The sequence below is a fragment of the Cebus imitator genome, unplaced genomic scaffold (assembly GCF_001604975.1).
Source record: "Cebus imitator isolate Cc_AM_T3 unplaced genomic scaffold, Cebus_imitator-1.0 Scaffold25, whole genome shotgun sequence".
NCBI lineage: Eukaryota > Metazoa > Chordata > Mammalia > Primates > Cebidae > Cebus > Cebus imitator.
This window is the reverse complement of record NW_016107340.1, coordinates 9938666-9966445: the sequence shown is the minus strand read 5'-3', so window position 1 is coordinate 9966445 and position 27780 is coordinate 9938666. Positions and strand designations below refer to the sequence as shown.

General features: G+C 37.1%; 1 protein-coding gene across 8 annotated transcripts in view; it reads left to right on the top strand.

Annotated features, from left to right (window-relative positions):
* The window catches only part of SOX5 (SRY-box transcription factor 5), a 1018145-nt gene that overhangs the window by 353291 nt on the left and 637074 nt on the right, over window positions 1–27780 (top strand). The window lies entirely within an intron of this gene.

Below are 27780 nucleotides of genomic sequence, written 5' to 3'. Positions count from 1 at the left end.
TGGGGTCCACCTCTAAAAGCTTTCGACACTCTTCAGAGTCAGTCTGTTTGCCAATGCTAATAGTAACTACAGAATGTTGACTACCATGTATGAAATGAAAGTTAATTAAATCAGACAATTTCTATGTAAATCAAAAGATCTCAATAGTCAGAGTCTACTGGGAGCATTCAGCAGTCATTGTGCAAGGTTGATTTTAGTCACATTCCTCAGTAAACTGGAGCTGCACTGGCCTTTGAAGTCCCCATTGCCATGAATATCGCTGATGCCTATGTGTTCACCCCTTGGTTCAGGGAAGTTTCTTGGCTTCCACTGGTTTCAACCATTGTTGAAACATCGGCAGTGTTCACAACTCTCACTATTACTGCTTAGTTATGAATGAAGACTTGGAAATCCCCTCCCTCTTCATTACCCCTCCCATGTTACCACTTCCACAGCTCCCCTGGAGCCTACGTGTGTTAGGTCCTCGGTATTCAGGTCTTCTGTAGAACAACTACCAGTGAGTTTTCTAGTTTTTATTATACAGAGAGATAAATGTCTTTGTCCTTCAGTGTGATCAGATCCCTTTAACTAAAATGACTTTCTCAAAAAGGAGCTAAGCTTAAAGTTCTTCTACCTGGATGCTTCAGGGACTTTATTTTTTAGCATGAACATTAAGGATTAGACAAATTTTTATTGGCATGTACCTTGAGAGAACACTGCTTACCAGCTTAAAGGAAAGATAAATTTCAACTATATTTTGATGCAATACATTTGCTTAAGTCTCTGCTTTTAGCTAAATTAGGTAAGAGTCCTGCAAAAAGCTGTATTTAAAATGATATGCCAAAGTAATTGGGTTTGTAAATGTGTCTGCACTGATTCTTGCAGTTAAGAACCACTTCTTAATGATACTTTGATAAAGAGTATTCTGATAATGAACATCCCTAAATTTTTAGTTTGCAAATATTACTGAAATAAACATTAAAACCAAGTATGTTGAAGCTAAACATGGTAGGTTTTCTTGGCATCCAAGTATTATATAAATATTGACCTTAAATTGAATATACTTGTTCAGGTTGACTGTTGCATGTTTGGAAGCAAAATCGAGAAGGAAGAGGCAAACATCTCATAGATCCCTATAGTCTTAAGAGATAGAAAGAAACTTGGCCCAATCAACTTATTTTACAAGCCCAAATTATTGTCCTCTGTCACATGAAACATTAGTTACAGAGCTAAATCTATGTTTTTTGGCATGATGCAGGTCTACTTCATTATGCTACCTTGCGGGTTACAGAACACAAATTATTCTGCATATTACATTATGCACAAACATAAAAATACCATCATATTTGCCATTTTGTCAATTTATCATTTGATAAAGAATGCTATTGGTACTGACACTTCACTTTGGATTATACTAATAATTCAAAGAAATCAAGTACTTAAAAATTATTTTAGGTAGTGTCATTTCCATGGAGAAGTTTTCTGTTTAGCTAAGTGAAATAAAAATATGAAGATCCTTTCATTAATTCATTTATTTATTCATACAAGGAAAATTCCTACTCTCCCAGAGCTTTCATTCTTATGGAAGAAAACACAAAGTGAAGATTTTGATACGTATGTCAGTGGGCATACTTACTTAGAAGAAAAATAAAGCAGGGATACTAGAGAACACTGCAAGACCACCTCAGATACACTGTTTAGGGAAAGGCTCTTTGATAAGGAGAGAATGGAACAGAGGCCTGAATGGAGTAAGAGAATCATTTCAAAATGTGAGGGAAGAGAGGCACGTTCAAAAGGAAGAGCCAATAGGATGAATGTGCTTGGTGTGTTGAAGGAATGGCAAGGTCAGTGGCAGGAAGACAGTAAGGAACAGACAAGAGATGGCACTACAGGGGATGATGTGGCATTCATCATGTACAACCTGGTAGACCATGGTAGGACCTTGACTACTCCTCTGAGGGAGATGGATATCATTAAAGGAATTTCAGCAGATGAGGAATATGCTATGGTTCATATATTTTAAGGATTACTCTAACAGGTTGTGTACAGCATTTTAAACATTTCTGTTTACAGACAGAATCTAAATTATGAGTAAAAATAGACTTAATAATAATTAGGCCAACATTGTCTAATCAGGATATTGACTGATGGTTGTGTTCAAGAAGGTAACATTTGATAATACAGCTATCCTTTTTCTTTTCTGTGTCTTCAATTTGGAGAATTTTTTGAATTTGAATTATTTTTTTTTTTTTTGCTTTGTATAATAATGTTTTAAAACAGAGACCTTAATGATATATAATATTTAAAATTGTGTGCATTTAATTAGTTGCTTGGAACAGCTGAATTTCTCATTTGTTTGCCATTTATAATTTCAACATAAACCACATTGCCTTCTATAAGTCCGGAAGCAAGTCCTGAATTGTGTCTCCTATTTGCAAGGGAAGATGTTGGAAATTATTTAACTCTTTTATTATAATTGTCCCAATCCGTGAGCCTATTTATGAGCAGGAAACATACAGAAGTTAAAACAAATCAATTTAGTATGAATTAGCAGGCATGAATTCTGGAAGTAGCTCTGAAACTTACTAGCTGAGTGACATCATTTGGACCTCTGTTTGCCTCTTACATGACCTGTGGGAGAAGTGTATAGTGTTGTTATTGCTGTAGTTCCTTTTGTCCAGCCATTGTACATATATTAGGTAATAAAGAGAAAATGGATGAGTAAAGAGTTGCTTGCATTGTAAGTAACCATTTATAATACAATTGAGAAAATAAGGGATAGGGTTTCATGTAAATAACAGGATAACATCCATAGTTATTTTCAGAAAATTATTAGGTTAGAGTAGGTATTATTGATACTTGGAAGGAAGGATTATTTCTAAAAGTATCATTCCTATCATGTGATGAATCAAAGTAAATATTTGAAAAGAGATTTGGGAGGTAGGGAGTGCCTTCTACTAGTGATCCTGTTGCAGTAGTTTTCAATTGCCAAATAAGTATTTACCAGAAAGTTTTCAAATATCTAAACAGTGCATTAGAAACTATTTAAAAACTCTACCTAGGTTATCTTGGCTTAGATTTTCATTATTTGCCTATTAGAATATTCATGCAACAAAATATATATATACCTGTTTATGAATATTTAATATTTTCCTAAAAATTCTTATTCTAAATTGTTTCCTTTTTAGTCATAAGAACGGTTTTTATGAGTAAACTGATAAATAAGGAAATTATTCTTTGACATTATTTTTTGGAGAGGGCATGCTGACTTCAACTTCACCCATACACCTAAGATTGTTTTGAGTCTGGAGTGATTCCTGTCACTTTCTGCCGCAGACAGTAGAGGAAATTCTCCAACTCCTGTAAGAGTCATTTCCTCTACATATGCTTACCCATTGCCTGTTCTACAAACTTTGATTCTCTTCTCCAGTACCTTCAACTTCTGCATTACTAGAAGCAAAATATTTAAACGTGCTCAAGTTTCTCATCTAAAAACAAAACTTGTTTCAATTTTACTTCTTCCTTTAGCTACCACTCCCTTCATATACAAATTTCCCTAAACCTTAATCTTAAATTTCAGCAATTTTCTTTTCTTCTTCTCACTCCTCTACACCCCTCCACTTCCATCAAGCCAGATCTTGCTAAGATGGTCAATAATTGTTATCATGCTAAATCCAAAAGGTATTTTTCAGTCATTATCTTATTTGGTCCTTAGTTTCATTCAGCTGCGTGAATGACTTATCAATCGCCATCCCAATTTTTTGTTTGTTTTTGAAGGACTGTCTTCCCTCTGCTTTTCACTTTTACTTGGGAGTGAACCCCTCTTGTTCTCCACTGCATCCCTAACATACTTTTGAAAGTGCTTTGCTAATAGGGTGTGCTTAATAAATGTGATATGAAGAGCTATAGCCAAATGAATACATGTGAAATGCAATGCCATAAAGGCTACAAAAGATCTACAAGGTAACAGTCTATAAGCCATCATAGAAAATTTCATGTACAAGTCAGTATTTGAGCTGGGCTTTAAAGGATGCATGTGATTTTGCCCAGCAGAGATGTTGGACCGTGGAAAGATTGCCAAGTATATATTTAAAGCTCAGGTGTCATATGTTCCTCTTTGGGCTTGAGTTTGGATGCAACATGGGGGATACGAAGGGAAAATAGTGACTACAAAGGTAAGTTGGGTTCAAATAATAAGAAGCCTTTGAATCCTATGCTAAGTGTTTTGTCCTAATTCCACAGGACTTGGGGAGTAATTAAAACTTTTTGTCTTGGGAAAGTAGGGTGATGATTAGGGCTGTGCCTTAGATCAATTAATTATTATGTCACTGTGAGGCTGATTGCTTTATAAACTGTATGGCTATAAGAAGGAAGATAGAATACTAATGCAATCATGAAATAAGAGCTCAGGAAAGTCGGGCATGAGGTGGTAACAACAGGGTGCAGATACAAGCAGAAATCTGAAGATGGATTCTATAGGACTTGATGTCTTTCTAAAGTGATAAGGGATCAATTTCAACCTTGAATAATGGAAATAAAGGCCATGCAATTCATAGATGTAGGAAATCACAAAAAGCAACTTGCTTTATTGATTTATTCTTTTTTAAAAAATTTTGGGTCAGAGGGCATGAATCGTTTTGAGAGTCTTTATATTTGAGTTACCAATATTGATATATTGAGAAAGTATTCCACCTCAGAGATTCCAGAACCTGGCATGGGAGTTGAGGATGCAGCTATATGAATTTAAACTTGATGCTGAAAGTTGCCTCCTTGGTGAAAGAAGGGCGATCCAGACTGAGGGGATACCCTGCAAGATAAGGGGGCTGAATGCCATGTAGGATTTTGAAGAAGATCACATGGAATAGTGGAAATAAAAGAAACTCTCAAATTTGAATTATAGCTCTGCTGCTTTACAAACTGTATGGCCCTGAAGTAGCATTTGATTTGTTTATTTATTTATCTTTAATATCTGCACAGGGCCCTCCTGAGTGATCTGCAAACAGTAAGCACTAAATGTGGGCTTTATTGCCTCACTAGCATGTAATCATGTTCACATTATGGATTTTTTGAAGTATTAAAAAGTTGTGTTTTTTGGCCGGGCGCAGTGGCTCAAGCCTGTAATCCCAGCACTTTGGGAGGCCGAGGCGGGTGGATCACAAGGTCAAGAGATCGAGACCATCCTGGTCAACATGGTGAAACCCTGTCTCTACTAAAAATACAAAAAATTAGCTGGGCATAATGGTGCGTGCCTGTAATCCCAGCTACTCAGGAGGCTGAGGCAGGAGAATTGCCTGAACCCTGGAGGTGGAGGTTGCGGTGAGCCGAGATCGCGCCATTGCACTCCACCCTGGGTAACATGAGTGAAACTCCGTCTCAAAAAAAAAAAAAAAAAAAAAAAAGTTGTGTTTTCATTCGTTTACTCAGTTGTTCATTCATATACTCTTACTGAGTCTTACTCTGTGACAGGCACCCTTATTATATCACCTGACTTCTCCTCGGCCTCATTCCTTGACTAGAATTTTCATTGGTCCAACTTGGTGATACTGTTCTCAATTACAGGAAAAAGATTGATTGATTGATATCTCATCCATCTATAGAGTCATGTCATTTACATCTCAGACTAATTTTCCTCCTCCTCAAGTTTGTTGAGATAGCTCCAAAAGGAAGTAACGATGAATGTTGCCCTTACTTTTATAATAACAGGAGAGAATCTTTCTACTGATTTCATTTAGATGCTTATAGTAAAATATGTAACTTACGAATGATTTAAATCATCCTCTTTAACAGTAGTTCAACACACTGATGTTACAGAGATCTGCCAAACATAACTATTATATGACTACTGAGAAGTTTTTGGACAGAAGTGCTCATTAGAAGAGGGGAGGCCTAGCCCCTGAATGCTGAATGAGTGCTTGCCTGGGGTGTCCCCAGAAATAGGAGCTGACACAGGTGTTCAGCACAGTTGCTTACTGCTTCCCATCAAGAAGGATGGGAGGTTCTCAGTACTACCGGTTTGTGGCACTCAGCATATTTGGCAAGCAGTCAGCTCTGGCTGTGGATTTCCCTGGGGAAAATAAAAGCCACAGGAAAGTCATCAGTGTGACCTTCTGCTGGGTAGTTGGCACACAGTTGCACCACAGGAAAGCTTTCAGTTGTCATTTTCTGAACGTGGAGATATCAGGTGCTGATGGAGGCTCCCCATTCAACATGGAAGGTGAAGAAGGAAACCAATATTGAACAGAAGCTTACCAAATAATTCCCAGCCACGAAGCTCAACACCAACTGATCTGCTGATAAAAGAGATTCTTGGGGGGAGGCAGTTGATGTTTTTTGGGGGGTTTCTTTGGTTCTGTAAGCGTAATTATAAGCTTTCCTATTGAATTCTGACCCATCATATTGAAATGCTGTCACTAGTATCATTAGCAAGTAAAGTGTTGATAACATAGTCAAATGCACAGCAGAGTTCTGGCTCTTAAGTGTCTGGACTAACTCCCAATATTAGGAATAGGAGTCAAACTGCCATCACTTTTCCTGTGCTAACAGACGCCCTGCCATTAGCAGTCTGAAGGCAATTTTAATAAAATACATAGCCCTGCTGAGTTGGTCTCAAAAGATAAATACGCAATGCAGAAAAGAAGCTTTTGTTTAAAAGTAATTATTTAAACTATGTATTACAGGTAATTTTCTTTTACCAGTAAGGCAAATGCTATCAGAATTTCAATAATGATTTTGTGGCTCTTATCTAAATAATGTGATATTGTCATTGCTAAGAGTTAAAACAGTGCTCATTTTTACTTATATACAAAATGAGGGCACATTGGATCCAGGTATCATGTGCATGTGTTTTACAGTTGATATTACATTTTTGGGTGAACAGTGTTGTATTCTTGGACAGATTTATGGAAATGTAACAAGCTGGTGATAGAGTTCTGGGAACAACAGACTTGACTTGCAAACACAGATTAGAACAGGAGGGCAAAGAACAGCTTTTTATTTTCCCTTTGCTGTCCGAAAGGAAATCAAATTTCAGTCTTTAAAAAGCTCTTTTAATAGGATGCTTGTACATAAAACATAGTCACAAGGGTATAATAAATGTGTGCATATATCTGAGGAGCCAGAGCTTTGTTCGCCAAAAGGTAAAAAGCTCAGAAAGCTTTCCTAAGAGTCTATTTGGAAACCTTTGAAACCACCGCCTTTTCTTTCCTTCCTACTAGCATGAAATCCTTAAATTAATATAGAATTAGCTCTGGCCTTATTGTAGGCAGAGAGAGAACTTGCCTATCTAAGTGGGATGCAAGAGGTATGAGGAATAGGTATCCTATTTTTCCTTACTGTTCTTCGGAATGAGACAGATATCAGTTCAAATTCCACTCAAATCTCAACTCCTTTTTTTCATGAGCTATCATGAAAAAATACTTAGGTGAGTATTTTGTCATCTTTGTCAAGCCTTTGTTTCCTCATCTATAAAATTAGTATAAGAATAAAATGAGCCTTGTATGATTGTTTTGATGATGTAAGGGGATGATGCATGTCAGATATTTGGGGTGGTGTCTGACACAGAGGAAGCACTCAGGAAATGTTAACTTTTATTTGAATGAGCTATTAACAAAATTTTATCAGGGAAAGCATAATGTTGAGCATTGTGCTAGGAGTTGGGATAAATACATTGGATAATATATGGTGTCTACTTCAAAAGTAAAAAGCCTAATGCAAGACAGGCATTTAAGCAGATGACTTAAGTACTGTGTGCCACTTGTTGTAATGTGAATCTAGATCTTGGGGACATTAAGGAGGAAAGGCTTAATCTTGGCCATGGGAAAAATTACTGCAAAATCTTCTTGATTTTTTTTTTTAAGCTTTCAAAGAGAAGACACTAAGCTGTATAGTTTCATCCTGAGCTGTTGTGATCAAAGCCAACTATTTTTTTTTTCCAAGAGTGATTTTTTTTCCCAGCTCCTTGTTTTTTCTGTTCTTCATCCTTTACATTTATGTAAACCTTTTCCTTAACTGTTAGTACTGTGGTTAGATGATATCTTTAGGCAGTGAGAGGAGGTAAACATGAATTAACCATTCAAATGCTACTCAGCATCTTGCTAAAACAATTTCAGGGAGAGTTAGAAATACAAGCTTTATTCTCATACATTGCTGATGGGTATGCAAACTGATACGAGCCTTTGGGAGAGAGGTTGGTGATGTCTGAATAAATCTACATACACACTGAACCCTTTGATCCAGCAATCCCACTTTTGGGAATTAATCCTGAAGACACAATATCAACAATATTAGAACTAGCCCAGGGGGTGGTGGCTCATGCCTGTCATCCCAGCACGTTGGGAGGCTGAGGTAGGCAGATCACTTGAGATCAGGAGTTTGAGACCAGCCTGTCTAACATGGTGAAACCCCGTCTGTACTAAAAATACACAAATTAGTCAGACATGGTGGCGGGAACCCATAATTCCAGTTACTTGGGAGGCTGAGGCACAAGAATCACTTGATGAACCTGGGAGGTGGAGGTTGCAATGAGCTGGGATTGCAACCACTGCACTCCAGCCCGGGTGACAGAGTGGGACTTCATCTCAAAAAAAAGAAAAAAAAGAAAAAGCTATATGCCCAAGATTACTCATCATGCCATTGTTTATAATTGTAACATTAAAAACTACTTAAATGCTCATGCAGAGGAGGGTAGTTGAATATTTGATGGCATCTCCACACAGTGGAGTCTCATGCAGTGGTAAAAATCATGAATAGTTTATAGAGTGATATCTAGGCTAAATTGCTAAGTGGGAAGAAAAGAGAAACAGAGTCTGGAATGGAAATAAAATAAGAAAGTATACATGTATCTGCTAATTGGAACCAAGAATAGGAAGGAAAAATCAGAAATCCATGAAACTGATTAATTTTACTGGTTGGAACGGCCGGGGGCGGTGGCTCACGCCTGTAATCCCAGCACTGTGGGAGGCCGAGGTGGGTGGATCACGAGGTCAAGAGATCGAGACCATCCTGGTCAACATGGTGAAACCCCGTCTCTACTAAAAATACAAAAACATTAGCTGGGCATGGTGGTGCGTGCCTGTAATCCCAGCTACTCAGGAGGCTGAGGCAGGAGAATTGCCTGAACCCAGGAGACGGAGGTTGCGGTGAGCCGAGATCGCGCCATTGCACTCCAGCCTGGGTAACATGAGTGAAACTCCGTCTCAAAAAAAAAAAAAAAAAAAAAAAAATTTTACTGGTTGGGCCCAGGGAAAGGGGATGGAAAGAATGGGAGTAAGGAACAAGGGGTGAAGAGGTGATAGGGAGTGACATTTATCTGAATTGACATTTTCGGTATAGTTCTGCTTTTTGGAACTGTGTTAATATTTCACATACTCAAAAAATAAATGATAGAGGTGAATCAGAGTATTCAGGGTACCCCTCTTGAAATATAAAAAAATAGCAAAAAAAAAAGAAAATAAAAACTTAATTGTATTCTTAGGAATTACAGATGAAGGAAGTGGGTAAAAAGGGCTAATCTAAGTAACTTTGCCAAACAATAATCAGAGTTTAGAATCTAAGATTTTAAAAAATTAGCGAAAAAGAACTACTGTACTTTTATCAGAATATTTGTTTTTCACAAGATATAGGTTAGTGATTCTACTTTTCACAGGGGTGAGATTTAGCATTTCCAAAACTGCTTCAGATGTCTCCTAGGATTGTGGATGAGAGCTATTTTCTCTCTGTCAAAGAAAGGGAGATGGCTAGAATGAAGCCTGGTTATTAGATTTTATCTTAGATATCAATAAGAAAAATATGTATCACAGATACACGAATAATGAAATAGGAGTATATGCATGTGTTCATTTATATATTCCTAGCTCTATCTGCTGAAAGGGCCTAGAAGCATTAACACCCCGATAGTGATGAGCACATTTGGTACCTAGTTCTAGGTTTCTAAATACCATTCTCTAGCAAAAGAAACCAAGAATTCTTGTAGACATGAATGATTCCAGGGCCAGAACCAGGAACGTATGTCGTAAGAGTCTGGAATATCTTGTGATGCCAGAAAGTTAGGGAAAGAATAAAAAATGATGAAAACTTTGAAGTAATGCAGGATCCACCTTGAAGTAGCTCTCTATTTCCAAATTTGGGACATTTGAGCAAGAAAATAATGAGAGTAATAGGTTATTCTCAGTATAGTCCATAACGTAAGAAATTCTTGAACAAATAAATAAGTGAGGGAGAAAAGAAAGCTCTTTTTTAACAGTAAGAATGCCAATAGGAGGACTGATGGAAATAGAAAGTCACCATTTGGAAAACACCACAGTCATAATAGTTTCAGGCAAGAATCATCAAATGGATGCTAAATTTGTGGGTGAAAATGTAATGATAAATAGGATATTAACGGAGTGTCAAAGTATCCCCTCTCAAAATACTTATTAATTATAAAAGGAAAGTAGTAACTTGACAGTGGAAAAACCTGGCAGACACCACCTAACACAAATGATCAGAGTTAACATCACCAGTAATGAGACATATCAGCATCGTGTGCCTCTCATAGGATTCACTGTGAAAGGCACAAAAAGTAACTCCTGTCATGTTCTTGCCAAAAATGCATGACACAAATTTAATCATGAAGAAATATCAGACAACTCAATAGGGACACACTACAAAATAACCTGGCAGGACCCTTAAAAAGTGTGAAGGTCATTAAAAACAAGGAAAGATTGAGGAAACATCCCAGATGGAAAGAGGTGAAGAAAACAAGACAACTAAATATTGGCCCATGGTCCAAGAAAAAAACATTAGTGGGTCAGTTGTTGATATCTGAGTAAGGGGCATAGATCATCAAATAGCATTGTATCAGTGTTAATCTTTTGGGTTTGATGATTAGATTATAGGTCCTATAAGATGTTAATTTGTGGGGAAGTTGGGTAAATAAAATATATATATATATGGACACTCTGTACTATATTTGCATTTTTTAAGCCTGAAATTATTTCAAAAAGAGTTAAATTGGAACATAAAATGTTGTGTGGCTTAAATAAAATGTATGTATATATTATCCATTCTTCTTTTTTATCATAGAGTTTGCTATATAAAAGGATGACTTCAGTAGACTCTAGGAAGAAAAGAAAATTGTAATAGAGTGATAAATATGTAACACTGTGAACTGGGTGCATTCTGTTAACTTGCTCTGTCACCCACTGTGTAAGCCCTGGGGCTACTTTCTTTACTTTTATATTTTGCTGGTCTATCTGCCAATAAAATAGAAATAATGATCTAGCAAGACAGTTTTTAATTATTCACACCAATGGAGGAGAGCAGAGATGTCAAGTATGGAGCCCAACAACAATAATTTTAAGAAGCACTCAAGATCAAGATTTAATGTCGATGAAGAGCCAAGCGTATTCTGGTAGATATAAAACTCCAGATTATAAAAATAGTTCCACAGAGAGAAAGTAGAGCTAGTGTATTAAGTTCCATGGATGTATGTAAAGAGATCGGTAATCAAACAAAAGCTGGAAAGGAAGTAAGGGGCACAGTATCAGTTCAGCCATTCAAGTCAGTTTCCAAGAGCCCAGGTTAACTTAAAAACAATGTCTGGTGACTCACACCTTCCAAAGCTTGATAGGGCCAGTGAGATGGAGGTAATATTCACTAATACTTTGTGACAACGTTAAAGGACTAGGGTAAAGGATCAATAGCAACTGAAGAGTTAGCAGAATTCTGTGCAACACCAGTTTGTTTTCACACACATTGATGTTAGATAATTCTTGTGTTCAAAATCATTACAAGATGTCAGCAGAGAGATTGACATCATTAACTATATTTTATAGATGAGGAAACTGAAATTCAGAGTTTCACAAATCATACAACTAGTAGAGAGTGGACATGTACTCTAGACCAGGGTATTCATTTGAGTTCATAACCCTTCTTATAGTATCAGGAAATTCCCTAAAAGTACATGAAATGTTTGTGTAGAAGATTTTGCAGGTGTGTGTGTGTGTTTTACCTGAGTAAAGGATACAAATCAATTGATTTTATCAGATTTCCAAAGGAGTCTGTGACTTAGAACAAAATATAAATTTTTTTTTTCCCACATGAGTGCACAACATGGAGTGGAAATACTTTTGCTTGACTTGGGAGTATATAACTCTCTTCTTTGAGATGAAGTTTCACTTTTGTTGCCCAGGCTGGAGTGCAATGGCATGACCTTGGCTCACCACAACCTCTGCCTCTGGAGCGCAAGCAATTTTCCTAGCTCAGCCTCCTGAGCAGCTGGGATTACAGGCACCCACCACCACACCAGTTTAATTTTTTGTATTTTTAGAAGAGACGGGGTTTCACCATGTCGGCCAGGCTGGTCTTGAACTCCTGACCTTAGGCGATCTGCCCGCCTTGGCCTCCCAAAGTGCTGCGATTAGAGGTGTGAGCCACTGCGCCCAGCTATATCTCTTACAGTATACTTAAGAAGCATCCGTATGAGAGGAAATGATTTAACAGAGAGATTCTAGGACTTGCCCAGAATCACAAGAGGTGGTGCCAGAAGTAAAACCAGAACTCCAGCTGTTCACAATCTCAGGGAAGTGGTTTTCCTATTGACCATGTTATGAACTGTCTTCAGTGGGGATAGTTCTGTGATAGTTTGTTACTGACCAGGGAGGTGGAGATCTGGTTCCCAAGTCTGGTACCAATGGAGGACGTCAGATCCAAAGGAACCTTGAGCAGCAACCAAGTTCCAATGTTTTGCCGAGACATCAATTAGCATTTTGAGCATAAGGGCGATTTGAATAAAATTCTATGGATTGCTTGAGAATTCTCTAGGTGGAATTAGGAAGTATAGTAGAATTATCTTACCTCTGTAAAAAGAAAATGTCTTTTAAATATAGCAGAGGCCTTAGGGTCAGCATTCTGAATGTGCTGTCTCATCTGGCACCTGCAATACTTCCCAGAGTTTCTGGGGCATTGGAGAAGATCATTCTATACAGAGATATTGTACTTCTTTGAAGAATACTTTGAATGATACTAGAGTTTCTATATGGCTTTGACATTTGCCAAAAAGGTTACAGTATCTACAGACACCCAAATATTGTCCCTATGTATGCATGTGCATATTGTCACGGCAGCATAGATCAAATTCAAAAAAAAAATTTAACACTTTATTAGAATCAGCGTTCCTTATCATTCATGTATATACACACATAGTAAGACTTTCAAACCCAAGATTTATAAAAGATTTAAAATGTATTATAAAGATCTTATAAAATTTAAAATTTAATCACCAATGATTGAGAGAGCAATAAGGAATCTAAGAGCTGACTGATGCTTATCTAAGTCACTGCTTTTGTGGACAAGGAAGTGAAGCTCAGAGAGGTTAAATTTTGCATCATTTTACACAGTTAATAAGTGACAGAGCCAGAAAAAGTACCCAGATTTCCTGATTCCTAGCCCAGTTTTCTTTTCACTATGGCATGGTGCCTTATGACACATATGAGATTAGAGCAAAATTGTATTTGTTGAAATGCATGAGAAGTGTTGTGGGTCTTTTGATGATGTTTTGTGGAAGGAGTGGGGTCATTCAATCCTTGATTTTTTCCCCCAGTTTTACACTTTAACACTAATAAATGAATAATATCCTTTATTTCAAATTAGTAAGATTCTAGTGATTTTTTTTTTCTTTTCAGCAATCTGCATATAGTTTTGGAAATTACTTTCTTCTTTCAGAATAAATGGATGCATACATTTGAGTTACTAGCTCTTGCGTTGCTAACCCACTAAGTGACTAATCTAAGAAATCACCTCTCTTGTTAGGTGCACTGGATTGCAAATGTCTTTTGATAATACTGCAGTGGTAGTGTAGGGATTTACAACTGGCAGGCAGGAATTGAATTGCCATCATTTGGCTTTAGCAGGAGTTAGAGTCTTGTCTCCAACATAAGCATGAGCCAAGGTACTGTCTCCTTTTTTCTAATTTTAGTTGGAACCATTGGCACTGATCTTACCTAGACAGACTAGTGTTATTTCTACCCAGCACAATCTGCTGGGATGGGCTCTATTCCAAGCCATTCAGTTGAACTTCTCCCCCTGATTTACCAAACAGAGATATGATTGGATGTTGAGGTTAGAAGCTTTCACCCTTTTCGTTAGAAGTCATCCGTTCAGACATAGAGATTCTAAGTTTAATTGGTTCAATGTATGACTCAGAAAGAATTGGCTGTTATGACTGAAAATTGCAGCATGCTTTAATTGTGGGTCAGGAAGTAATTACTGCGACATTTTGGTGCTGGGACGTAGATATTGATACATTTAACTGTGCAGGGGTGAGCAAAAAGGTGAGAAGTGAGATCTGCTTTCCAGCCCTCACCTATCTTACTCTGGAGCAGACGAATTGTACGATTGTCCTGTCATAGTCTCTAATCATGGGCATCCATCCCTGCTGGCGTCTCTCATGATCTCAGACACGGCGCCCGTGCTTTGGCTCATGTCTGCATCCTTACCTCAATCCTCAGTGAGGCCTCAACAGGCTGACAGTGCTCTCCCTCGACTAACTTTCACACCACTGAGATGAAAAGGGGGCATCCCAGCCTCTCAGACCTTGATCATTTGTGCAGCCACGTCTGTACTCTTTTCTCCCTGCTTTAGTTTGTCATGGGATGTCTGCAAGGCTGCTGTCTCACTGCGTGCCACACGGGGAGCAGGCCATCAGTTCTTATTTTGCTCAGATCCCAAATATAAAAGGGTTTTTATTATTTTTTCATCCCACCCAAACCCCTGTGTACTCTAGATTTGCCCTGTGGGAATTAAAAGTGTAGTGCCCTCATACTAGCATGTAAGGTCGCTTTTTCCTGGTGAATCTTTCTTCTCTTTAAATCGAAAGTGCCAAAAACATTAACAGTCTTTTGCTATTTCGCATAAACAGTAATTTCTCATATGTAAAAGCACAGCAGGTTTTTTTTTTTCCCCTGTGGTTGCATGGGAACCTAAATGAGAAAGACAGCCCGTGGAACGAAGAGGGTTAATGCATCGGGTCATTAGTTCATATAACCTCATGGAGAGGTCTCGGTGGTAAGCAGACACAACACATACCTTATCCTCCTGGGCTTACAGTGAGTTCACATGGAATTTATTGTTTTTTGTTATTCTCCAAAACTATAGACAGAAGTACACCCAGAAACCGCTCAGTAGACAGATCCAGATAAACAAATAGAGAAAAATGTTAAGTTGTGTGGAAGAGGACTTTGAAGTATGTATCACGTCCCAAAGATCCGGTTGAAAAACAGCAGGTCATTATCCAAGTGGGGAAGAATGCTATAAATTTAAGCCATTATTCCTTCTCCCCTCCCCAACCCCTCCCTCGCCCTCTCCTGTTTGCACTTGTTTCTGTTCTCATTTTGGATAACAATTGTGGTAAAAGGCCTGTGTTCCCTGCATGCCACATGCATTGCTAACTTTTGCCTAGTTTTGAATGACGTATAAGCTGCTCTCTGACAGTGTGAGTAGACCAATAAGATTAATAATAATAAATAATTATGAAACACTTAGATCTTGTTTTATGTGTCTTAGATGGAGTTTGTTAATTATCAGAGTTCTCAGTGCAGCCCTTTGAGATGAGTATGACTATTATCCTCATTTTACAGATGAGCAAGTTCATGCAGAGAGAGACCGTGTGTGTGTCTAAGAGCACATGATAAGTGGGCAGGCAGACCAGGATTTTATTTGACACCAAACTGTGAGTCTCTATCACTTAGGAATTGTGGCAGCTTCAAGTAACAGAATCCTGAGTGACAGTGGACACTCGGATGCAGTCCTAGCCAGCTGTCTCCTCATGCTATCAAGGACCCAGACTTCCTCCTCTCTCTTCCTCTAGACTTGGAGCACATCTTCATGCTCATGCTCACAAGAGGGCTGGTAGGGCTACAGCAGGCCAGTGTTAGCTCTTGCCCGGGAAGGAAGTAGGGGAAGCACAAAGCGCAGAGAAGCGAGGGCAAGGCAGTCAGGGCTGTTCCCTTCTAAAAGGTTTTTACTGCATCCCCTCCCACTTCTATTTACATCTCATTGCCATAGGCAGGGTTTTGTTGATCAAGCAGGAGCCAGGGAAGAGATATAGGGTAGCCAGTTAGTGTTCTCTGCCACAGCTCGTAATCTCCCTGTGTGACTGCCTTTTCTAGTCTTGGTATAAGAATAGGGATAGAGAATATTGTTGTTGTTTTTAAAATTTAAAATAAATCGTACATTTTCCTTTGTCTAGGGTTTTCTTCACTGTTATGCTTACTAGAATACAGTCATACAGGCCCACATCGTATGCCTCTTGACTGGAAGGGTATTCATCTTCTGATGGAATATTTTATGTAGAGTCTTCAGCAAATATTTGGCACAGACCTGCTTAGAAGGGGCTATTAAATTGATACAGAAATGCAAAACTGAGGCATCACTCAAGATTAGAGAAAATGTCAACTGATTGAAGCTTGTTTCCACCTTCCAAAAATGCGAATTGACAAGTGGTTAGTTAGGAAGCTAGAAATGTTTTCCTACAGGTTAGGCCATTCTGAGATGTACATTTTTTCCTGTTCAAGCCTAGTGAAACAAAAATTATAGATCAGAATGTTATCTGCAGGAAGAAGTATATTTGAAACTTCAGGAGGCTAAAATTCCATGAACTTACTTATTCTTTTGTATCCTATTATTATTATTATTTTAAAGACAGAGTTAGCTCTCTTACCCTGGCTGGAGTGCAGTGGCGTGCTCTCAACTCACTGCAACCTCCACCTCCCCAGCCCAAGGAATCCTTCCACCTCAGCCTCCTGAGTAGTTGGATCTATAGGCTTGCACCACCATGCCTGGCTAATTTTTGTATTTCTGTAGAGATGGAGCTTTGCCATGTTGCCCAGGCTGATCTTGAACTCCTGGGCTCAAGCAAACAGCCCTCCTCAGCCTCTCAACGTGTTGGGATTATAGGCGTGAGCCACTGTGCCTGGCCCTTAGTTTGAATATAAACAACAGAGGTTCATTTAAGCAGTGAGAGAGGATTGGCTGAAGACTGTGGTAAAACCTAAACTGTATGGCTTCTTTATCTGATTGACTCCCACTCTTTAAAAAAAAATTACTTTTCTTTTTTGCTAACCCGGTTTCTCCATTTAGAAAATGCTGTTGTTTATACAGAACCTGTCCATATAGTTTATTTCAGTAAAATACATTACAATAGTCTGATAATTCACAGGAATTCTAACTCAGCACTAACTCAACACTGTTTTCATTTTGGACATTGTTACTGTTCTATCATGTCATTGTGAGTGTTATTTATATATATGTATTTTATTACAAATTGATCTTCAACTACTTTATGTCAGAACCATGTGCTTCACAGCAGATAGCACAAAGCTGGGCACAAACCAAATAAATATGTATTCACAGTTAATGGGCCAGGCATGGTGACTCATGCCTCTAAGCCCAGTAATTTGGGAGGCTGAGGGCGGGCAAATCACATGAAGCCGGAAATTTGAGACCAGCCTGGCCAACATGGCAAAACCCCACCTCTACTAAAAATACAAAAATTAGCTAGAAGTGGTGTCGCAGCTATGTGATTCCAGCTACTCCAGCATCTGAAGCAGGAGAATCGCTTGAACTCCGAAAGAGGAGGTTTCAGTAAGCTGAGATCGTGCCACTGCACTCCAGCCTGGGCAACAGAATGAGAGCCTGTTTCAAAACACACACACACACACACACACAAATACATGCACGTACACACGCATAGAGTTTATGTATGAAGACTATATAAGCAATTAGGATGTTTCCTAAAAGTATTAAGTTGTTTTTAATTAATCCTTAACATCAGTGTATTTTTAATTGATTGAAAATGTTGGTTGAATTTTAGGATTTATAGACTTTTCAGATTCATGAAATTCTATATATTCTTCTCAAATTTGACTTAGCTCCATAAGAGTAAGGGGGGGAATCAGTGGAGGTAGACAAGACATACATGCAGTTTGGACCACATAGGTCAAATGCTTCCTCTTTTATTTGGTAAATTATAAAATTCTAGTCAGGCAGGTATATTGAGTTCTTCTCTTTCCACTCTTAATGTTAAATTTGCCAAACGTTGTTATATGTACAATGGAAATACATATGATAAAGATGATTAATACAAAAAAACCTTTTACCCTTATTAATTGACCACTTCATGTGAAAGTATTGATTGGGCCTAAATTAGCTAACTAATTGCCTTGGTTCTCCTGTAGTTTGTATCTTGAAATTGTGACCCTAGAACATTACTAAGAATTTTTCGGCAACAGAAAATAAACTGAATTTTAAAAAATTGATGACTATGAAAAATTTGGTGATTTCCAGAAATGTGAGTTTACTTGTTTTAAGTAGATTACTCAGTATAGAATTTCATGTGATAATGTTTTTCATTAGTATTCACGATCTGATCCTAGAAATATTTTTCTAGTTTTTTCTGTGAAACAATTTATTTTAGACTGCAACCAGTAGATAATTGCTTTATGTTTTAGGGAAAAGAATCGCTTAATTTCTGTAATCCCTCAAAACATAGTATTGGAACCTGTACCATGCCCATTTCTAATGCCAGCCCTACCGTATAGCTGAATCTTGCCATCAAGCTTACTGTCTACGGAATCTCAATCTTCCTTTCTAGTTTATGAACTATGGTAGTTGACAAAAGGGATTTCTAATAGATAATTGTATTGGTTAATTCAATTCCTGGGTTGAGCATAAGGTTATAAGTTGGAGATCATTCATAGAAATTGAATACAAAGGGAGAATAATTTTTAAGTCTTTTCTCTTTTTTTTTGACATATTAAATGATTGATGTTGAACTCCTAAAAGCTTTCCAGCCTCACAGAGCTTCAATAGACTTCTAATGGAGTCTTGAATGCCAGCTCTATTTTTGTTGCTTATACAGTAGGTGGGAAACCTTTAACTAGTAGGATGAGTCTTTGTTTCATTTCCATTAAAAAGCTCATGGACTAACATTTTAGGACTTCCAATGTTTTAGTAGAAAGTTTCCTGGTGTGACAAAACATACATATATTTGTAAAAGCTTAAATATATAGATATGTTGTTCCCAAGTATAAGCATACATTTTTATATCAATCTGTTGAACCAAATCCAGTTTTTATGCATATATCTATAGATACATACTGACATCTCCATGTTGTATGTATGGCTTCCATATTTATTATATGTTAGCTGGTTGAGTATTTCATCAGATAATAGGTTCTCTAAATACAGAAGCTGTTTTATCCACTTTCCATCACCCCTCACAGAGTATGCTACACAATGGATGCTAAATTAATGGTTGTAGTCAATGGTGACCAAAAGAATACACATTTAATCAGAGAAAAATGTACCATTTGACTTTGCTACAGGTATATGGGAAAGATGTCACTTAAAGTTCCATTTATTGTCAATTAGAACTGTTTTATCCTTATCTGGTTAGACGGAAGCTAGGCTCTGCCACTTTTATATAGTTTTATTTATAATTGTGAACATGTAGAGCCACATGAGGCCATCAATCAGTAGAGGGATGAGGGCCCAACAGAATTATTTCTGTAGGTGGCCAATTTTTTTTCAATCAAGGACAGCTGAAAGGTCATGATTAAAACAGTGATTTTCCTGAAATTATAAGTGACTGTTAGTGACTGTTTTGCACAAAGATGTCAAAACTACTTTTTTCTCTGAAAAAGAAAATTATAAGTTCTTGAAAACGTTGGCAGTTTTCCAAATTTCACTTGCACTACTGAAATGTATTTTAATTCTTGCACTTGAGTCAGTTTCTTAAAAAATATAAAAAACTAAAATAAGTTAGTGTGATAGTGGGCATACGTAGATTAAACAATAACCATATAATGCCTCACTGATATGTGCAAATTCATTACTCAATATTAGCCAAACACCAGGATTAAACAGTTGTACTCAAAGAGAGTACATAGCATTAATTTATATTCCTTTATAGAGATGAGGAATGAGATCACTGTATTTTCTATTAAAACGTGGTAGTGATACTTGAGATATTTAAGTAATTTGCTTCATGTAAACCAGCTTGCAAAGGCAGCCAAGCATAGCAAATGTTTCTGTCAATTTCTGTAGGTGGCCTTTTAGTCTCTGAGTCAGGACTGACTTCAGTCCCTGGGTAGTGGCTGGGAGGACTTACTGCTGGTTGTCATCATCTTTCAGATGAGGGGTGGACATGAGGTTCTGACCATTTGTAGTCATTAAGGATTCCTCAGAACCTTTCTAGCAAGGAGGATTTTAACTGCAGTGTCCTGGTCAGTTTCCAAATCAAGTAATTACATTGAGCCTCTTAATGTCTTCCTGCAGGTTCTGTTTTTGTTTATCTGTTTGTTTGGGGTTTTTATTGTTGTCATTGCTGGGATATATGGCACGATAGTTTTTGTGTGTGTGTGCATTTCTCTTGGTTTTAAGCTATTATATGCTTTTAAACTTCCTTAGACTATACTAGAACAGAACTGAAGGATTTTATTAGATGCATATTATTTTAGCCTGCATTAATAATTTGTGTTCCATACTTTTTGTTTTAGTTTAATTTTTTTCTTTAAGAGACACATATAAAGAAACAAAGAAATAATGGCAAGAGGAGCAACAGATATGGTGGCAGATATGGGCTGCTCTGTGGGCCATGGTTCAAGCATACCTGCTCTCCTTTACCTGGAGGAAGAGGCTGGAGGGCAGGGAAGATGAATTACAGTTGCTGAGCATGCAGAGGGATCATAGGAATCTATACAGTGTGAGTTCATTTGGAATAAAAAACTGGTAAATTTCTACCTGAGCCTAAGAATGTCATGGTTCGTTTCCATGTTAAATGTCAGTCTTTTCTCCCATTGATAAGCACTTTAAATTTGGATTTGTAAGGCAGCAGGATGTATCTTTGATTTTTAAAAGCAATATTTTGATATGTCATAATTTGATGGCCATGCTTTGAATTCAGTATTTCATTCATGATCATTTATTGAAACCTACAGAAATATAACATTTTATCAACAACATACAACATTAACTGTATGCTGATCACATTACAAGAACTGCATTTGATGAATTACTTTCAAAGATACTTAATCTGGTTCAGAAAAACACACTGTACCAAGTAGTTATCCTATTATATTCCCACAGTGTTAAAAGTGATTTTTTTAGAACATTTTGTTGTTATTTTATTTCTTCAACAAGAAAAATGATAAAATTCAAAATAATTTAGTTCTAACTCAAGCATAAATTTTGTCCATTAATCTGAAAACCTACCCTCCTAGCAGCAGTAGGAAAAGCATAAGCCCATGAGTGGGAAGAGCTCTGGTTAAATCCTGGCTCTTACAAAGTCTGTCATTTCCAAATGAATAAGTTGCTAAGCTCCCTGTTTCCTTTTTTTTTTTTTTTTCCCCTGCGGATAGGAATGATTCTTAACATATTTGATGTACCTGCTTACCAAGTTTTAATGAAACAGTCGCAAATACTGTACCTTGTAAAGTAAACTTTAAGCTACACTATAGTCTTTTTCTCACTAATAATTTGTCTTTCATTAGATTGGTTTTACATAAAATCCTTAATCAGAAATTAATCTTCATAGCTTTCCTGAAATCTTGGTTTGAGATTAAATCTGATCTGGATTCTGTATGATAGAGCTTTGATCTTCTCCAGTGCCATATCACTGTCTCTGAATGTTCTTTTCCCAATACCGGATAGTTTTGCTTTTCTCTAGTTCATCTTTTTACCATATGTAGGACACATAGGCTAAACAAATGAAATACTTTAATCCTTTTCCACCATCTCTAGTTATCTGAAAATACCTCTTGTACCTGACAGAATCAGGGCCCAGGTGTCACTGGGACAATGGAAGGCTGGTAATTGAGAATTGGAGAAAATTACCAACAAGGAGTAGGAAGTTGGAGCAGATTGTAGCAGTATGTGGAAGTTCGTGCATGCAAAGTAGCAGATGACCTTTGTAGGAAAGTATCTGGTCAGATAGGTGCTGAATATCTGGCTGTTGGCCACAGCAGGCGTCCAGGGTTGGAACCCAGGGACTGGAAGTTCCGTCAGCTGAGGGTGAACAGCGGTCACACTGCTAAACTGTCCTGGAGCAGCAGGAAGACTTGGCAGAAGCAGCGGACTCTCCCAAGAGATTAAATCTTCCCAGATTGAAGACCCAGTGACCAAAGAACTCAGGGAAGAATCATGGAAACTGAGTGCTGACTCAGGAAAAGAGCACAACACTAAAATTTAGTTCCAGACACTGCTTAAATCCAGGACCCTGGCTGCTAGAACTATGAGGTCTGCCTGGCTTTGGGGCCAAACAATGAAGCAGCTTAAATCACTATCATCCTCTTTGACTTTCTTATGCTGAGATCTTCTAAGACTGCTTATCACGCTCAAGCAAGGCAGGAAAAGGGAGAATTTAAAGCCAGGTGCAGTGGTGTGTGCCTGTAGTCCCAGCCACTCTCTTGAGTCCAGGAGTGCTGCAGCCTGGGTGATACAGCAAGACCCCATCTTTTAAAAAAAAAAAAAAATGAAGAAATTCATATTTTTTTGAGAACATAATCTTCATTTTTTTTAACTTTTAATTAAGAAAATGTTATTTTCTATCTTATTTGGTTCTGTTTTCTCCCAATCATCAGGTTTCTCCCCTTGGAGTTTCTGTAATCTGTATAAAGAAGTTATACCATAATTCATTGATTTAAGACACGTTTAGCACATTTTATCCTATTTGATTGGGATGCATCGTGAATCGATGGTTTATTGTAATTTAATTGCCAAAGTATTTTTTCTGATGACACAAAAATATTGGGTTGTTCTCAAATTAATGGCATCTTGGATGACATACCAAGCTTCTCTGAGTCTTTGCTACCTACAATGGCTCCAAATGTCAGAATCACAGAGGCCAGAGAATGTCTATAGTGTCACATGGTGTCACTGACATTGAATGTCACCGGAGCTTCATAGAGCCCCAGTCGTTTGTAAAATCTCTTGAGTGGCTGAGCCACCTTTTCCACATCTTGCCACAATTCCATCGTATAGGAAAAGAGCAATCTGACAGGGCTTTCCAGAAGAGGAGACCTCCATATAGGTTTTTAGGAAATATTTTGTGTCTTCATAGTAGCAGTGCATCTCTATTGCATCTCATGTCTCCTTTACCCTCATAAGGTTTTATGAATCAGAGTTTAGATAATACCTGTGTTCTCCATCTGTAAACATATGTATGTATGTATCCAAAATGACATTCTGGAGTTTGGAAATGAAAACACAGGGTCTTCTTTCTTTAACGGATCCTATTCTAGTATAAGAACTTCTGGGTAATAGTCATGTATTTTTATAATCTTTGATGTTGTGAAAGTCAGGCTTAACTTTGTTTTCTATGCTATTTTGGTTCCCATATTCTATAAAATTTCTCGCCTTTGTCTAAAGCACAAATTTGTGGCTGGGACAGTGAATAATACATGAAACTTTTTTTTTTCTCTTTGTTTACATGAAAGGAAACAGATACTTGCAAGATAATTATCTCATTCCTAAATTTCTTCTTTTGAATTAACATACATTTTCATTCTGCCAAAAAGAAGCCCTTCTTTCCCTATTGTAAGAATTGCAGGGTAAGCTTAATATTTGGTATATGCCTGAATATTGGCATTTGTCTCAATATGTATTAATATTTGGACAATGTCTTTATTTCATGATTTTATAAGGCATACATACATAAAATTAGATCAAATTTTCATAGGACAAAAATAGTGCATAGACTCAATGAGAAAGAAGATGCAATATGACTTTACTGGGAAAATGAAATTGAGGGATCTGACAGTAATAACTAAATCTACAAACCAAAAAATATCTGCTGTTTATGGAATTGTGAGCTTTGCCATGTTGCCTTCCCCAGATACAAAGATCTCATTTTGAAGGCAGTATCAAACTTCCACTGAGGAATAATTGGATGTTAGTATGAGACCTCCCAGATGAGACTTAAGAATACTCATACTTACTTGGGGTGCCTGCTTGGAAACTCTCCTCATTTAGTACTACTCATGGTTGGTGCAGTGTTAGAGTTAATATCTGAAATTACCTATCAACAGTGCCCCAAGAAAACCATATGTATCCTGAATATAATTTCTTATTTGAATATAATAATATGAGAAATATTCTTATTTTAAAATGAAGAATTCCAGAGTTTCCCACTTAAGAAATTAAAGGTTGAATGAGGGTTTATTTAATATGGATGGATCCCTGGCTCTTAGGCCTTTCAAGTATTGAAGGACAGGCCAATATTTCAGCAGTGAGGAGGTACCTAGAGACTGGATGCTGTATGCCTCTGCTTGAATAGAAATTCAGGTTCTAACAGCCATCACAAAGTCCTGTAGCAAAAATGAGATGGGATATGGTAACTGAGATAGGGCATTCAATTTAGATTTCTATCCTTGTAGATAATGTTTTCTGGTGGAATATATCCTGGACATGATCACTGAAGATAATGGGCTATTATTTTGCAACAAGTCATTTTTAGAAATCATTTTCGTACACATCTGCTTCATTAGATAATAATAATAGTATATGGATCATCATCTCATCTTACCTGGAACATTTTGATTACATTTCACCTGATTTTCCTGCCCCCAGCCTGTTCTTAGTATAATTCATTAGGACAAGAGGATTAATCTTCCTAAATCACAGCTCTGGTCCTGTTACTTCCCTGCTTAGAAATGGTTCCCTGAATGGCCTACTGAATGACATCTAAACTTATTAGTCTGATGTTTAAGACTCTGTGCTTTAGCCTTGTGCTTGATGCTGTAGTCAACTATGTTACTCATTATCCATACTGTGCATTTTTCTATAGTTTTTTTATTTCTACTTGATTTCCAGGTTATGTTTACATCGACTTGCTATTTTCCATATTTCTACATACTGTTACTCATCCTTTAAGATTCAGTTCAGATATACTCCTCTTTAAAATCTTCACCCATTGTTTTAGGAAACAATGCCTTCTTTTTTCACTTTTAAGTATTGAAGAAATACTTGTCGCTTGACAAATTTTGTTCCTCTCTACGGTCTATACGTAATAGGTATGTCATTTGCTATTATAAAGAATAGAAATAAATTGGATAAACAGCAATACTGGGGTATAAATATTTCAAAAATTTATTATGCAAGGATCTCTTTGTTACTTGTGGATTTTCCAAAACTTTGCTTTTCTTCCTTTGTTCTTACGCTACCTATCTCTGGCTCTTTGCCTTGTTCATTTAAATTTTAGCTTAGGAAGTGCACAGGAAGAAATGAAGCATTCAAATTACTTGAAAAGAAAAGAGAAGCATTCAGGCTTTGTTCATTCCCAGCTTTTGATCATAACTATAATTCTCTGTAAGCAATCCAATAAAACTTCCCATTGAGTTGCACTTGTGTTTCCTTTGGGCTTGAATTTACAACCTACTATTGGTAGATTAAAAATCCATTAAAATCTATAAGAACAGCAGAAGTTAAATATTCCTTTTGCTGCTGAAAAGATTTTTCTAAAAGATTTTACATTAAAACTCTGTTACTAAGTAGTGATATTAACAGGCCATTTTAAAGTCAAACTTGGCTTATCCTTAAGCCATGGAAGACTGCATAAGGAGTAGCTTCCCATATTCTATAAGATTGAATTTTGGACAAATGACTGAGACACAGCTGATTTTTTTCTCATGTCAGAAAGACAATGCTAGACTCCATTAACAAACAGCAGACAACCTCAAGGAAAAGTGGTAATGAGGAGGGTACTTGGCAAAGAACATGTTAGGAAGGGGTAATAATAGATTCAGAGAAAGTGCCCAAATAATTGTCCTGTAGATAGTGAGAAAAATGAAACTAGAGAAAGGGTGAGAGGTCTGGATAGAGACGTAAATTTAAACTAATAGATAGATAAATGGTAATGAATAGTCACACTGCTCAATTTTGTAAAAACAAAGTGCAGTTATGAAGCAAATGTATTTGTGTCTGTGCCTTTTCAAATTGATGCTTTTCTTTGATGTAATACTTTGTACTCTTTCTATAAATTAACTTGCTCTCAGCATCTTAATATTTTTGCAGATATTTAACAATTAAATTTAAAATCGAAGGCAGTGGGTCTTCGGTGTGTTGGAATGCAGCTCTCCTTGCTGTTTTTCCAGGTGATCTGTCATCAACCAAGTCTTAGATCAATCAATAACACAATAAGATATGATACTATTAAATCTTTCTTCTGGAGTTATCTTTCTACTGTGTTTAATACTCAGATGCATCTGAGCCACCCAAAGTAAAAACTGTAGGTAGCATATCCGTGAGATGGGATTGATTGTGCTTCCATGATTTTCCTATCTCAGTGGCATGCCCTCCTCCTTTGGATTTTTCCCCTTCTTCTTCGTCCTGGTGGTTCTGTTAAACTTTTCCAAGGTTTGATGGGTCTACAAACTGGAATTTCATTGACATTTTCACCTACACTTACTTTTTTTCAATGTTTTATCATGTTTTCTTTTTTACAAGTGCATTTTATGTTCATTGGAGAAATCCTAGGGGAAAAAAGAGCAAAAACAGGAAAATAATTTTAAAAATATTCTTCTAATTCTGCCAACCAAAGAGAATAACCAGCAATATTTTGGCATCTAGTCTTTGCTTTAAAAAATATATTTGTATAGGATATAATATTTATTAATATATTTTAATAGAAACTCATACTGTAATACTTTCAGAGCCTACTTTTTAAAGAGCATACACATTTTTCCATATAGTTAAGTATTCTTTATGCTTGATTTTCATATCAAAGTATTCTATATTCTACCAGAGTTAATGCATCCAATCCCTTGTTTATGGGCAATTAGTTTTGCTTTCTATTTTCTGCTTTCTATTCCCAATGCCATTCCTGGAGTTACTTATAAAGCCCTCATCTTACCTTGCTTAAATGATTTATTTCAATATTGCTTCAAATGAGTAATTGTGTTGAGTGAACTTTCAAATCCTTCTAGAATAGGTTAAACAACAAATTCAAAAACAAACACCTCTTAAAACTGTGGCTTGTATAAAGGCTTTGATGACTTTCCATTTTCTTCAGAACACTGTATCAGCATTCATATAGGTTCTTCTCTAATTTACTCATATTCTACCTTTATGACTTACCATTTAACCTATGTTCACTCACCTCATGCTACTTAGGATTCTCATTCATTTTACAAATCTCTCATGGTGCCTTCGAGGATGAATGCTGTTTTCAATACATTTTTAAAAATTGTGGCAACACGAGAGATTTGTAAAATGGCAAGAAAATGAGATTTTAAAAGATAATTCCAATAATGGAGTAGTATATAGTTTTATTGGAACTTAAAAAAATCTAGCCTAAATATGACCTTAGAGGAATACATAATCTAGAAAATGCATACTAATACCAAATGTGTATGTGGCTGTCTTGTATTTGGTATTAGAATATGGCTCTTAGTTTCTTTGTGGGAGAAATCTCACGATTTGATGCAAATTATAATGTGGTAAAAGTGACGCTATTTCAGTAACAATGAACAATTTGGGGCTGGCCGCAGTGGCTCATGCCTGTAATCCCAGCATTTTGGTAGGCCAAGGTGGATGGATCACCTGAGGTCAGGAGTATAAGACCAGTCTGTCCAACATGGTGAAATCTCATCTCTACTAAAAATGCAAAAATTAGCCAGGCATGGGGAGGGACACCTGTAATCCCAGCTGCTCAGGAGGCTGAGACAAGGGAATTGCTTGAACCAGTGAGGTGGAGGTTGCAGTGAGCCAAGATTGCACCATTTCACTCCAGCCTGGGCAACAGAGCAGAGTGAGACTCTGTCTAAAAAA